This window comes from Camelus ferus, chromosome 14 (genome assembly GCF_009834535.1).
Source record: "Camelus ferus isolate YT-003-E chromosome 14, BCGSAC_Cfer_1.0, whole genome shotgun sequence".
Classification (NCBI taxonomy): domain Eukaryota; kingdom Metazoa; phylum Chordata; class Mammalia; order Artiodactyla; family Camelidae; genus Camelus; species Camelus ferus.
The window spans coordinates 6738982-6753681 of record NC_045709.1 but is presented as its reverse complement, the minus strand read 5'-3'; the positions used below and the strand labels follow the sequence as shown (position 1 = coordinate 6753681).

The 14700-nt window shown below is 44.9% G+C and overlaps 1 protein-coding gene across 1 annotated transcript in view; it reads right to left on the bottom strand.

The window, feature by feature from the left end:
• Nucleotides 1-12862, bottom strand: part of SLC25A30 (solute carrier family 25 member 30) — a 40690-nt gene extending 27828 nt beyond the window's left edge. The window contains exon 1 of the mRNA XM_014561471.2: nt 12433-12862. The gene's annotated coding sequence lies outside the window, so the exon portion shown is untranslated. The remainder of the gene's footprint in view (nt 1-12432) is intronic.
• Between the last annotated feature and the right edge of the window lie 1838 nt (nt 12863-14700).

Here is a 14700-nt window from a genome sequence, read left to right as displayed (position 1 = left end):
TTGCTTCCGAGAATGAGGGATCAGTAATGGGGAAGGATGGGGCAGATCACTGTTATTTTTCATGGTCAGCCCTGTGGAACAATTTGCCTTTTAAAATCATTAAAGTGTATAACTTTGATTTTAAAAATTAAAAAAAAATTTAATGAAAGAAGGCAATATACTGCTAGTGTTCATCTGTCCTCATTGGTGGCCAGCCCTTCTCAGGCTCCAGTAAGTGGCTCCTCCTCTCTACCTGATCTCTAAGTATTAGAAATCTTCAGGGCTCTATCTTGAGTCTCTTCTGTTCTCAAACCCGACCCTTTCCCTAGTGGTCTCACCTAGGCCAGTGGCTCTAAATATCCCCTGATGATTGCAATATCTCTATATCTCTAGTCCTGCTCAGTCTGCTACTCCAGACTCACATATTCAGCTACCTATGTGACACCTTCTCTTAGATGTTAGTAGCCATCTCAGACCTACCAAATCTGTATTAGTTAGTGTTCTCCAGAGAACAGAACCAACAGAATAGAGAGATAGGGAGATACAGATACATAGATAGCTAAAGAAATGCGTTATAAGGAATTGGTTCACACAGTTGTGAAGGCTGAGAAGTTCCCAAGATCTGCAATTAGCAAGCGTTTGACCCAAGAAGTGGTGATGTTTCAGTTTGAGTACAAAGGCAGGAAAAGACAGCACTGCAGTCAGGCAGGAGGAGTTCCCTCTTACTCAGCCTTTTTGTTCTATTCACATCTTCAGCTGCCTCGGTGAAGGCCACCCACACTGGGGAGGGCAATTCGCTCCACTCAGTCTACTGCATCTTAGTAAAGGTCAGCCTCATCGACTCAAGATCAAGTCAAAAGCTCAGGCATCATCCTTGATTTTTCTCTCACCTTCGATATCCACTTTGTAAGTCCTACCATCTCTGTCTTTAAAATGCATCTCGGGAAGGAGGGTACAACTCAAGTTATAGAACGCATGCTTAGTATGCACAAGGCCCTGGGTTCAATCCCCAGTACCTCCTCTAAAAAATAAATAAACCTAATTACCTCCCCCTACCCACAAAAAAATAAAATGCATCTCAAATCTGGTCACTTCTCTCTATCAGCACAGCCACCAACCTAGTCCAAGTCACCAGAATCTCTTGTCTAGACTTTTGCATTAACTGGCCTCCCTGATTCCACCCTTGCCAACCTTATTTATGCTCCATCCAGTGGCAAAAGCTAGGAAGAAAGCAGGGGAAAGCAGTGTTTCCTCTGAGTACATTGTCCAGAAGAGAAATCCTTCCAGAACTTTGACACCTGTAGGAGAAGCACCAAGGCTGGAATCTTTTTATGAATCTTCCCCCAGTGGGACTTTCTGACCATGCGTCTGGCTCTAGCCACAGTGGCCACTTTTCCCCTCCTACCAACATGGTCAGTGTTTCCCCACTCAGGGTTGTCATATTTATTAATTTCTTTGTCCAGAAATCTCTTCCCTCCCTTCTCTGAGCTGTTGCTGCTCGTCTGTCAGTCCTCAAATCAAATGCCACTTCACCAGACCATCCTTTCTGAGGGAGCAACCCTAATTATCCCCCACCACCTCATCCATTCATTTCCTTCATAGCCCTTGTTAGAGCCCAAATTATTTTGTTTAATTAATTAATTTGTCTGTCTGTCTGGTTGTATATTAGCCAGGATTAGCAAACTACTGCAAAAGATGATTCCAAAATCTCAACGCTTTAACAGAGTGAAGTGTTTTGCTTCCTCTCACATACACCAGTCGTAATAATACTGGGGCTCTGCTCCACAGTGTCATTCAGGAACCCAGGACCCTTTCTTCTCATAATGCGGCCATCTTCATACATGATGTCCAAGACCTCTGTAGAAAAGGCAGAGACATAGCGAAGAGAAGGCCCACCTGCTCTTTACTGCCTCTGGTCACAATCCGTCAGCAAGAACTAGTCCCAGAGCTCCACTAAAATACCAGGATGCTGGGAAATGTGCTGTAACTGTATATCTAGGGAAAGGAAATGGATTTTGGTGAATCTCTGTCCAACTCTGGTGGAACGTATTTCCAGGAGGGCAGGTATATGATAATAACTGGTCTCTCATATCCCTCTTGCCTCCTTCATCCATCTCCACAGAGCGGAGCGATCTGGATCAAGTCTTCCTGATGCCTGAAAGCCTTTAAAAGCTTTCCACTGTACTTAGCATAAGCTCTCAAATTCTTACCCTGGCCTTGGGAGCCAGCATGGTGTGGGCTCCTCGGACGTGCTAAGCTCTTCTTCATCTGCACAGATTGTAACCTCCGCTTGGGATGCTACCTGTTGTGCTCCCTCACAATCTGACATTTACTGGTTTTCTCAGGTCAAATGTTGCTTCATCGAAGAGGCCACTGCGATAGTCAGAATCACGGCCCCAAAGCATTATGTCCCAATCCCTGTAATCTGTGACTACGTTAGGTTACATGGCAAAGGAGAATTATGATTACAGATGGAATGAAAGTTGCTGGTCAGCTGAGTTTTAGGTGGGGAGGTTATCATAGATTATCTAAGATAATGAGTGGGTCCAAAGGAGTCACATACATCCTTATAAGTGGAAGAGGGAGTCAGAAAAGTCAGAGATACAATAAGACTGTGGACTTAGGTTGGAGGGATTTGATGTGAGAACTCAACCTTGCCCTTGTTGGCTTTGAAGATGGAAAAGAATCATAAACCCAGGAGTGTGGACAGGTTTTTGAAGCTGGAAAAGTTAAAGAAACTCATTCTCCCCTGGAGTCACCAGAAGGAATACAGCCCTGCCAACACCTTGATTTTTGTCTAATAAGTCCCATTTCAGACTTCTAACTTCTGGAACAAAAGATAATACGTGTTTATTGTTTTATGGCACCAAGTTTTTGGTAATTTGTTATAGCAGCAACAGGATACCAATCCACACTCACCGACTCCCTGACCAGCCCGTCTCCCCGCTGTGTTAACTGGATCTGGATCTAATCTCCCTGCACAACAAGCCCTCTGTTCTCCCCCTGCAGGCCTGGGTCTCAGACAGGTCCATGCTTGGGCATCCTGGGGTCTGCTCCTGGGAACTGACCTTCACTTCTCCCATTCAGGAATGTGTTGAGTCCTCCCCTGACATCCCCCTAGTTATTTGCACCTGGTGAGTTGACAGGCCCAACAGTCAAGCAGGAGAGGGAAGGAAGACGTATCCATCCCTCCATGAAAATGACTGATAGGGCTCCACACGTGGCACTAAATCCTTTCCCTCCGTGAAGGTTCAGCTTGAGAATCTGGCATCCTACCAGGGAGAACTTTCAAAGTTATTTATCTTCTTTATAATTCTGTTTCCTTGAAAGTAAAATTATGGTCATACTTTCTTCAGAGGGTTTTTGTAAGAATTAAAGGAAATAAATGAAATCATGAACACAGCGCCCTGAGTATAATAAACATCACATTATTATCATTACCATCATTGTGATTGTCAGTATTCCAAATGTCTTTCATATTACGTACAAAAGACCCACTACATTTAAGTTAAACTACTGTTGCTAAATAGTGAAGAGTCTAAAATTAAACCTTTTATATTTCTTAGTAGCCTTGTCCCGAGGTTTATAATCAGTTTTTTCAATTAATTTTTATTGAGTGATACAGCTTCAAAAATGCAATAGGGACAGAAACCAAATGGCTATGCACTTCCTATCACAGCAAGTTCTGTCTAGGGAACACTATGAAAACTAGCCAATTCAACATGCCAGGAAAAAACAAAAGTCAATCTGGGCTTTAATTGGAAAAGTCAATCACTAGGCTAAATATTTTACCCTCTAATTTTCTGGGTGCCTTCCTGTAGATAGACACTGCCTAAGAAAACGATCAGACTTAAGTTTATCAGAAGCAAAATAAAGGGGCAAATTGCAACAGATGAAATAAATGTTTTTTTCCACAAAAAGAGAATCTGGGGAACTATAAGTGATATGGGATGTCTGGTGCGGAGAAGCACAGGTACAAAAGGAAGTTAACAGGTGGCCTCCGCGGGGTGATTTTGGCCAGAGCTCTCTGCAGCCTGCTTCTCAGGGGTAGGGGGCAGGTCAGTGTCCTGGCCCGAGGCTGTGGAAATGCCCTAGGATGTTCAAATATGTTCACAAAATAAGTGGGGGTAGCAAAGCCAGGACTGGCACTGTTTTTGCCACTGGAAAGTTGATAAGTTGTACAACCTGTGAGAGTCCTATTCTTGATTCTTGGAACTTGCCTTCGGGGCAGCTGGTCACACTCAGTTTTTGCCTGTGATAAAGAGCACAGGACTCTGAACACATGCATGGCATTACCAACCCGGTGATATCTGGATGGTCAGGGCAGCAGGGCGAGGCCTGAGGCTGGCAATGTTCAGATCCCAGCAGTGCCCAAGGCCCACAGCCTTTTCTGCCCACAGCTTTCAAACCTGTTAAACTGTAACTCACATTAAGAAAAACATTTACACCATGACCCAGTAGACACACACACACACACACACACACACACACACACACAACTGAAGCAAACATTTCAGGCAAGAATACTTACAATGACTGCAGTGCACTCTGATGTGCATTTATTATTATTCTATTTTCTTTCATTTTTTGTTCATACTGTTCAGAACCCACTAAATGGAAAACCCACCATTTGTAGAATACCGTTTATAAAAGTCAAATCAGGGAAGGGTATAGCTCAAGTAGCAGAGCACATGCTTAGCATGCACATGGTCCCGGGTTCAACCCCCAGTATCTCCTCCAAAAAATAAATAAATAAGTAAACCTAATTATCTCCCCCCATCCAAAAAAAAAAAAAAAGGCAATTCAAATCAAACTCTCTGAGATATTCTGTAATGTGAGGGGCCTCGTGGCCCTCCTTTTCTGTCTCCACAGTTACAGGAGGTGAGTGGTTACAAGGGAGGCAGCCACTGCCTGACTGTGGGCAGTGTTCCCAGAAGACAAGCTCCTTTCTGTAAGATGGAAACACCTGCTCGGCCTCCTTTGTGGGACTGTTGTGAGGCTGGTTCTGTGACAGTGCCAAGGAGGGGAAAGGGCTCTGCAAATAAAAGTTGTTGATAAGGTTGAATAATATGTATATATATGTCTGACCGAAACATTCTGCCATACACCAGAAATTGACACAACACTGTAAACTGACCATACTTCAATTAAAAAAAAAAGGTTAAATAATGACCAGGCCTTCTGATGATTCACATGACCTAAGGACTTAACCTGGAAATTCCTCTCCCAGTGGGTGACTCAAAGGAGAGATTCTATTCCCATGTCACACCAAGTCCACTCATGGCCTTGTACCTGACTCAGTTTGATCATCATTTGTTTGTTTTTGTGTGAACTGAACTGCTACCTAAGCCACTGTAGAGAGGTCAAACAACAGATCCTCAGAGTACAGACAGCTTCTCACCGCAACTTTTGCAGCTGAGGGACGTTTGAGAGAGGGGAGAGCAGGAGGTTTCTGAGAATAGTGATAGTTGTCCAGTAACAGTGAGTCAGAAAGATATCTTTCTCTTATGTAAAGTCAATAATGAAGTGGGGAGGGTGTAGCTCAGTGGTATAGTATGTGCCTAGCATGCATAAGGTCCTGGGTTCAAGCCCCATTACCTTCATGAAATAAATAGATGAATAAACCTAACTACCCCCGCCAAAAAAGATAAAATAAATAAATACGAATTTTAAAAAATATAAAAATGAAGTTCAATAATGAAGTTTAGGTTCATAAATCCACAGCTCCTGGGGTGAGTCCAGCAGGCAGTGTTGACAGTCTTTTCAACACAGGTGACCAGACCATCCCCAGCATTTGTGATCACTTGTTCAAAAACATATCTTTAGGTCTGGACAGAGGTGATGGTTGTACAACATTGTAAACATATTAAATGCCACTTAAAGACACTTTTTAAATGGTTAAGTCTATCTTATGTAGATTTCACCTCAATTTTATAATGGAAAAAGTACAGAAATACATACCACCAGAGCAATGAAAATGTAAGTCTTTTTGGTTGCTGTTTTATTTATCAATTCTAGATTTCTGACACTCTGGATAGTCAAAGCAGAAAACTTTTAGGGCTTTAATTTTGAGGAAATGAAGATAGAAAGGCAGATAACTCATCATAAATAGTAAAACAGCAGCAATCAAAAAAAAAAAAAAAAAAAAAAAAAGGCCAGTTTGACAAACGAGGCAACCACTGCATCCAGGACTGTCCTCCTCAGCCTGACAGCTTCTTCCTAACCAGCCTCTGCTTTACCAGCCTCCACTACAGAAGCTGGAAAATGTAATCCTTCTTTCCTAGTCCCTCTGTAGCTAACCATGGCCAAGTGACAAGTTCTGGCCAATGAGACAAAGGTGGTGCTCTTGTGGGGAAGAGAGGGTGTCTGAGGAAGCTTTTACTTCTGTGTAAAACGGCCAGGCCAGGAGCAATGGCCACGGGCACTGCCTTTCTCCATCCTCCTGCCCTGGAATACAGACATGGTACCCGGAGCCATGGCAGCCATCTTATGATCACAAAGTGACAAGCATGGTAACAAAAGACTACACATTAAGAGGGGCAGGACCAAAAGACAAAGAGTCAGGGTCCTTATTTGCATCGTTGGGCAGCTAAACCAATGCTGCAGCTTCCTACCTCCAGACTTCTTGTTCTTTGAGAAAAATATCACTTTAACCAGATACTGTTACTTGCAGTTTTCCTAGCTGATTACACTGTGTACATAAAACTAATAACAAGCTATGTCTTATAGATTTACAATTTCCCTAAGTATACTTTAAAATATCACACATTATTCACTCCACAGGTGGATCCAGTTGTTCCAACAACTTCTCATACAATCTCCAGTTTTAAGCATCATTTTGGGTTTTGTTACAGAGACACATGAAGAGGACCCTGCCTCCGCACAGGTCAGTGCCCAGGCTCTACAGAGGCAACTGAAAGGGAATAATTTATACCTGAATGTGCCTCTTCCACAGACACTGCTCACGTCGGCTGCTATACGTGGTTTCATGCAGTAAGAACATGAAGACCAAAATATCAACGTAGTTAAGCACACTTTATCATCACTTCTGTGAAAGAGAACTATCACAGAGTTGATGCAGCCCTCCGTAAAATCATTAGGGGATGGTTCATAGAGAAATACATAGCCACACACATAGTTAACGTCTTTCCAATATATTTATGAGCTGAAGAGCACATACTTAGCCAGTCCACACGACCCAAGCTCTAAATCGAGCAGACACTTGGCAAATGCTGGTTTAACAAATTTCTCTGCAGAAGGCAGAACAAGCAGCAGCCACCTCTCGACCCCATGATTCTGTTGAAACTGACAACAAGGTCATGTTGGGTTTCTCTCATCACCACCGTCCTTCCCCACAGGTCAAGGCCAGTTCTTAGTTGATGGTTTGAGTCACAAGTACACGCATTCCTCTTACAGTGGATGAATGCCAGACTGGTTCTACTAACACCAAAGAAGGGTTTTGAACTGATAGTTGTCTCTAAATATATGACCAGGAACCCCTGTCCTTAATTTGGACTTTGCAGCAGCATGGGGCAAATTCTACAGCCAGAGCTACAAGGATCCACATTGCCACCATCACCCTTTCACCTACTTACCTAAAAAGAACTAGACCTTGGCTGGGGCATATTGATCCATTCAGGAGAATGCCCTCCACTCTTTGACTTGGCTTCTCTTTCCCAAATTTTGAAAAGGTCCTACATAAACAAACAGAATGACCCTTTCCCCAGATTTGTTTCCTTTCATCAGAATTCACAGAAAAAGAAACACCAAGGATGACCTGACAAACTGGTGTGTGTGTGATGTTCACTGTCCTCTTCCCATTTATGCTATTAAAAAAAAAAGTTGGTGGGATGGCCAGGTGGCTTTCCCAGTTGTGACTATATGACTCACAGCATGATGTGAGTAATTAGTAAGTGTTAGGTAAATTCTAATCAGTGATGCCAATCTGGAAATTTACAGAATTAGGCTGACAACTGTTTTCTGGTCTCCATTTCTGTGAAAGTGCCATGGGAGTAGCCTCAAGACTGGCCAGGATGGAAGTCTCCACGTTCGTGTTTTATGATCTGCTCTCACCCACAAACAATGAACGCTATACCTTGAAATGAGCCATAACTGCCAACTCTCCCGCGAGAACAGGAGGGAGGTATAATGTCTAACAGTGGTGCTTCCACAGCCAGCCACGGGAGGGACAGTGGAGACTCTGTTGTGGAACAGTGGGATTTCTGATCACTACTTCCATCTACCCGCGGTTTGCAAATTCACCTTCCTTTGAGTATTGATATTCCCTTAATTCTCTGGTCCAGGAAACTAGAATTGACTTTCCAGCCACTAGGGTGTATCCTGAGCCTTGAGTCTTATTTCCCTTTGTAGTTAGTAAAGCAGAGAATGAAATAGAACGACAGAAAATATGCCTAGGGGAAAAAAAAGTGATAAAACCTCTGGCGAGTGGCAGGTATAAATGGAAACACCCACGTTTGACCATGAATCCTTCCTGCAGCTACGGGAAAAAAGTATTATTTCCTCACTTTGTTCGTTTATATCCTCACACATTCATACATTGAACAATCACTGATAAAATGTCATGCTGGGTACATGAAGGAAAAAAAATGCCTTGGCCTTTAAAGATTTATGGTCTAATGAAAGAGGAAAAAAACCCCAACAATTACATAATAGTTGGAACAGGCTTTTGGAAAGCTTCCTGGGGGCGATGACAATTGAGCTGCTCAAGTCATAAAGCATGAATGCAGGTTTCCCAGCTGAAGAACTAAATTAAGGGGAACAGGAGAGATGAAGGGGCAGAGCACACAGAAGCTGGCCCACCCGCCACGGAGGTGGAGGAGGAGTGGAAGCAAACACTTGGGTTCCCGGCTTGTGTCCTGAGGTGTCTGGTGGTGCCACTCAGAGCGGGGACTGTGGGGGAGGGGGCAGGTTAGAGGTAAAGGTGATGTTTCTGTTTGAGATTTGCTGGCTTAAGGTGTCCAAGAGACTTTACGTGGAAATGTCTGAGTCAATTTGCTACATGGTTTTAGAGCTCAGGAAATAAGTAGGAGCTGGAGACAAATGTAGAAAAATTAAAGTTATACAAGCAGCAGGTGAGATGACCAATGGTTAAAGACGCACCTCCTGAGAGGCCAACACGGAGGCATGGGCAGACAGCCGGCGAGGGCGCAGTGCTGCTGGGAGGGAGAGGCTGATGCATCAGTTGCTGAAAGGACACATGAGATAAACTTTGGGGTGGAGGATACCACCGTTTTTTCTGAGAAAGAAGTGAAGGAACAAAGGAGGATAAAAAGATGATTTGTAGAGGAAGGAAAGGCAAGTTTCAGTGTCAGGGATACGTGGAAGTTGAGGTTACCTAGAACAGCTGGTGGCACACGTTAGCCCAGGAGCTGGACCACATCATGTTTCCACAAAAGGCAGGAAGCGTGGTAGCGATCAGGGTCGGCTCTGTCACTAACAAGCTGGGTGATCTTGTGCATTTGACCATCTTTTAGCAGAGGCGAGCCTGGGTGACCTCTCAGTTTCCTTCATCCTTTAAGATGGACTCCATTAACACAAACGGCATCCCTGCCTTCACTCTAATTCCTCCTCAAAGGGTCCTACTGTGCCCAGGGACAGGAATCAGACCAGACGCCAGGGCAGGGGTCTCTGGCCCGAGAAAACCCTGGCTCTTGCTTCCCTTGTTAGACAGGAAGAGCCGCCCCAGCTCAGCAGGACCATCGATGCCTGTAGTGTGAACCCAGGGGGTTTGGGAGTGTGACATGGCGCTGGCGCAGGTCCCAGGCCTGTGCGTCCGCAAAGCTGCAGAGGGACTGGGTTCAAACACAGGTGAGTCAGCTCTCACTTCCCTCCAGCTTTTCAGAACCGTGCCCCAAGCCTGCCCTAGAACTTTATCCTGCCCGGCGTGCCAGGTTCCAGCACAGCAGGGCCTTTTCCATCCAGAAAGTAAAAGCGACTGACCTAATTTTGGGACAGCTCAGAGCTGCTAAATCAAAAATTAAGCCTCCTAACAATTCCCTCTCGTTTCATCTATTGAAGGGATCCAGGCCCAGCTGACGGCTTTGGAAGAAAAAGTGCAAATGATTTCCTCACGACCGTGGATTTTCATGCCTCTGTTCACATCATCATTTCCCCCGCTCCTCCCCTGAGTTAGAATTGAAGGCCAGTCCCCCAGGGAGCTTCACCAGGTGGCTTGTTCACCATTGTATCCCAGTGGCTAGGACCAAGTACCTTGTGAAAGGATGACATCAAGAAGTGTCTGTTGGGGGCAGGAGAGGGTATAGCTCAAATGGTAGACTGCATGCTTGATGTGCATAGGGTGCTGGGTTCAATCCCCGGTACCTTCTCTTAAAATGAAGAAATAAGTAAACCTAATTACCTCCCCCCTCAAAAAAAAGGGGGGATCTGTTGAGACTATTAATTCAGTAACTAATGGCATCAGCCATTAACCCATCTTGGTCTTTCTCTTGTCTTCTTTAACTTTTCATAAGTTGAAAGCGTATCTCTCAAATACTGTGTTGATAACACGACTTTGTGCGTCCCTTTACCAACAATGAGCATAGTATTCTGTACATAACAGCTGCTCCGTGGTACTTGTTGTTTGACAGAGAATCTAGAATTTTACCAAAGGGCTTCCCTTCCTTCAACGTCCTCCAGACTCATCCTTACTCGGCACCAGTTTATCCTCTGATGTTAAACTCTTTCCTCTACTAAAACTTCTCATCATCAGAAAAACCCAGAGAAGTCAAGAGAAAACAGCAAGATTCAGGGAGGGCAATTAAGTGGAATTAAGATTCCCTAGGCTAACATTCTGTTGGGCTGAAGAAAACCTGCTGAGAATCATTCTCCCAAACTGAAAAAGTCCTGAAGCCAAATAACTGCTTCGGCAGTAAACTGAATCACAAGACACTATTCCCTGGGAGGTGACCTTGACAAAGGACATAAAATGCAAAAGCTACCGTGAAATTCATCTAACGAAGCTATATTTTTCAAGATTTCCGGGGAATTACCAAAAAAACCAAAATGAGAGCATACAGTTTTAAAGGCTTGATACCAGGAATACAAACATTACGCCAAGCAAAATGTTGCCTCGAAGGGTATATTATAGGATAGTTTTGGTTGACAGCACTTAGCGCCCTGAATTTTAAGTGTGGCCTTTGTTAGACATTTCAGAATTAACCTGAATACCTGTCTTCATCAGTTTGGGCTGCTCTAACAGAATACCATGGACTGGATGGCTTGTAAACAACAAATATTTACTTTGCTCAGTTCTGGCGGTGGGAAGTCTGGAATCAGGATGCTAGTGAAGCTGTAGTCAGGGTTGCAGACTGCCATCTTCTCCCCGTGTCCTCACATGGCAGAAAGAGGGCAAGACAGCCTGAAGGGTCCCTTTTATAGGGGCACCTCATCCCATTCATGAGGGCTCCACCCTCACGACCTAGTCACTTCCCAAAGGCCCCACCTCCTAACACCTTCGCATTGGGGGTTAGCATTTCAACGTGAATTTTGAGGGGACACAAACATTCAGTCCACTGCCGTAAGGGTCCAGTTTTTCTGACTTCTGAACTGAACAGGTCTGTCAAGAATTCAGTTACCTAATAGGATGTGGCTATTCACATAGTTATTAATGATAAAATTATAACTAGTTTTAAATTTTATTTCAGCAATTGACTCTTGGGCTCCAGCCATATACAATGTCTATGTGCCACGCGTGAGACATACATTATTTTGTTTAATCATTGTAACAACCCAAAGAAGATAAGAATTATTACTCCCAGGCTCAGGAGATGGATTTATCAAGCACCCTGATGATCACTTAACTTCCTATATAGCTTTGCTTTGGGGGAGAGAATGCTCTGGGCAGTGAATACAGGTTTCCCAACTATTCTGTATTTTTCACTGAATTTGTATGAAGTGATATTCTGAATTTTGATATATCAGATGCCTATGAGTTTGTTTTCAAGCCTACAAAGCAGGAAATGGTGACCACATCAAAGGCCCCTGCTCCAGCCCCCATCCCAACCCTTCTTCAAAGGCCTGTGAGAACTGCACAGATCCACTTGGACCCTGAACTGTGCTCAAGAGCGTCAAGAACACAAAATAGTGGTCTCCCAGGGCTCCTGTCCTGCAGTAATTACTCCCATCCCCTTTCCTGGATGATACAGGATAATGAAATTCTGATGATCAGCCTGGTATTAAGCCGAACAAGGAAGGGCATCTTTCCAGACCAGTGTGGGGCTCTTCGCGTGTCCAGATACACTACTCATTACCTCTTTCCCTTAACTACTGGCCCTGGTACCCCATCTTCCCCTAAGTCCTGTTCCTTTCTGACCAGGTCAGACCTCCATCCTCTCCCTCAACACGTCGCAGTGCATCTCCCTCCTCAATATCTCCTGGATGCCTCCACCATGTCCCCTGCACACGTCCCTCCAACCGGCCACCTTCATCTCCTACCTGTGCTGCTGGCCCCCGGCCTCTGGGCCTGCCGGAGTTGCGATCAGAAGGGCTTTCAAACCAGAAAGCTGCCCGCTCCCTCCTCCGTATTTCCCTACTGCCTGCAAAACAAAATCCACATGCCCCAGCTTGGCACCCAAGGACTTTGGTCATGTGGGTACTGGCTCAGCCCACAGTCCTCCGCGCCGGGCCCGGCCACTGGGATCGGCTCAGTTTGTGGGCGAGCAGCTGGTCTGCGTGCCTCCCCGTCCACCTGCTCTGTGCTCTTCCTGCCCAGCCCCCTCCAGGCCTCTCTTCTGCTAACTCCCTGCCGTACATTATTGGTCCAAACTGCCCCCAACCTTCCCTCTAGGTATCAGGTGCTTTGCCAGGTGCCTTAGCAGCTGCTCCCATCAAGAGACGGAGTCCATTTCCACATCTGCCGAGTCTGGACGGGCCTGTGGCTTACTCTGCCAGTTAGAAAGTTCTGGAAGTGCACTGTGCGGGTTCTGAGCCTGGCCTTCAAGAGGCCTCCAGCTTTTGTTCACCTTTGCATCCTTACCCAACCAAAGAGTGAACTTGATCTTCATTTCTGAACGTAAATGAAACAACGTAGGTGGAGGCCTAGGGGGTGATTTCCCAGCCTCTGAGGGCTGGATGGAATCTACTCCAAGTTCCAGGGCATGAACCCCCCACAAGGGTGAACCCTGATCAGCTGTGGAGAAGAAACAGGAAGGAGCCGGACAGACTCATTTTCTTCTCTCTCTCTCTCTCTGTCTACTTGGAGGTATAGTTCCTCTTTGCAGCCCTCCTTCTGAGCGGATGTGTCATTGCACAACCTGCTATGTCTCTTCTGGAAGAGACACACTGGAAACAGCTCACTGGAAAGCACAGGCCGGGCAGTGACATATCTCAGAGCGAGTCTCGGCCTCTTTCCTTGCTTCGCTTCCCTCACTGCCCCGGGGCTTGCTCTGCTAGAAACCTCAGGTTCTGTTTTTTGCTAAGGCAGTGGCCAGTGTGCACATGCCACACCTAGGAAGCTCATTTCTCATTCAGATGCTCTGATATCCACTCCCTAGAAGCCAAGAATTCCCAGAAAGCACATGTGTGTGTTTTCTATCACCACTGTAACAAGCTGTCTCAAACTCCGTGGTGTAAAACAAGGCAAACTTACTCTCTCACAGTTCTGGATGTCAGAAGTGTGAAATCAGTTTCATGGGGCTGAAATCAAGGTATTAGCAGGGCTGGTTCCTTCTGGAGGCTGTGGGAGGGGAATCTGTTTCATTGCCTTCTTCAGCTCTTAGTGGTGGCCTCTATTTCTTGGCTTGTTGCCCCTTCCTCCATCTTCGAAGCACATCATTCCAATTTCTGCCTCCACGGTCATTGCCTTCTCCTTTTCTGTGGTCTAATCTCCCTCTGCCTCCTTCTTACAGGGACCCTTGTGGTCACATTTAGGTTCCATCCAGATAGTCCAGGGTGGTTGTGCATCTCAAGATCGTTAACATAATCACACCTGCAAAATCTCTTTTGTCATAAAAGTTAAAGTCACAATTCTGGGAATTAGGACCTGGATATCTATGGGCCATTATTCAGCTGACCACAGCACACATGGGCCTTTTGCATCCAATGGTTATTCACCTCCAAGTGTGACAAACCAGTTACCTCTCAGAGAGTTTTCAGCAGTAAGTTTCTACCAGAGTAGCAGGCCCCTGTTTCCTTTTTAAATGAAAAGTCAAGTTGATAACAATTCATCATGAATTTGGACAGATGTTCTACCCCATCCTCTCACTGTTTAAATAAATGAGGCCTTTGAGGGGTCAGTTGTCTTTGGCTGTCACAACATGAAATAGACATCTGGCAATTAACTAAATAATCTGACCAATGTGGACGTCACATGCCCTGATTTTATCTAGGTAGGACGCTTATTTTATCCAACGTCTACTTCCTTTTGTGCTGGCTAGGCCCGTCTGGTTCTGAAGCAGTAACTTCCCATGGTTTTTAATTAGAAATTGGAGTTTAATGCACACAGCGATACCATATGTAATCTCCTTTATGACCTGTTCGGATGACGTGCAGGAAATTCACTAGGCACCAAGAAGAGGAGTAGAATGCAGATGAGACTACCCAACTGTCCACCTCTCATTTTCTCAGTGCTTCATCCTCGCAAAATCTTACTCTTATCTAAACCAATTTAAACATGTAGAATGGGACAAAACTTGTGCTGACAGCCTAGTTTTGAGGCATCCACTTGGTTGTATTTTCAAAAAATATATTCTTTCAGACAGATGA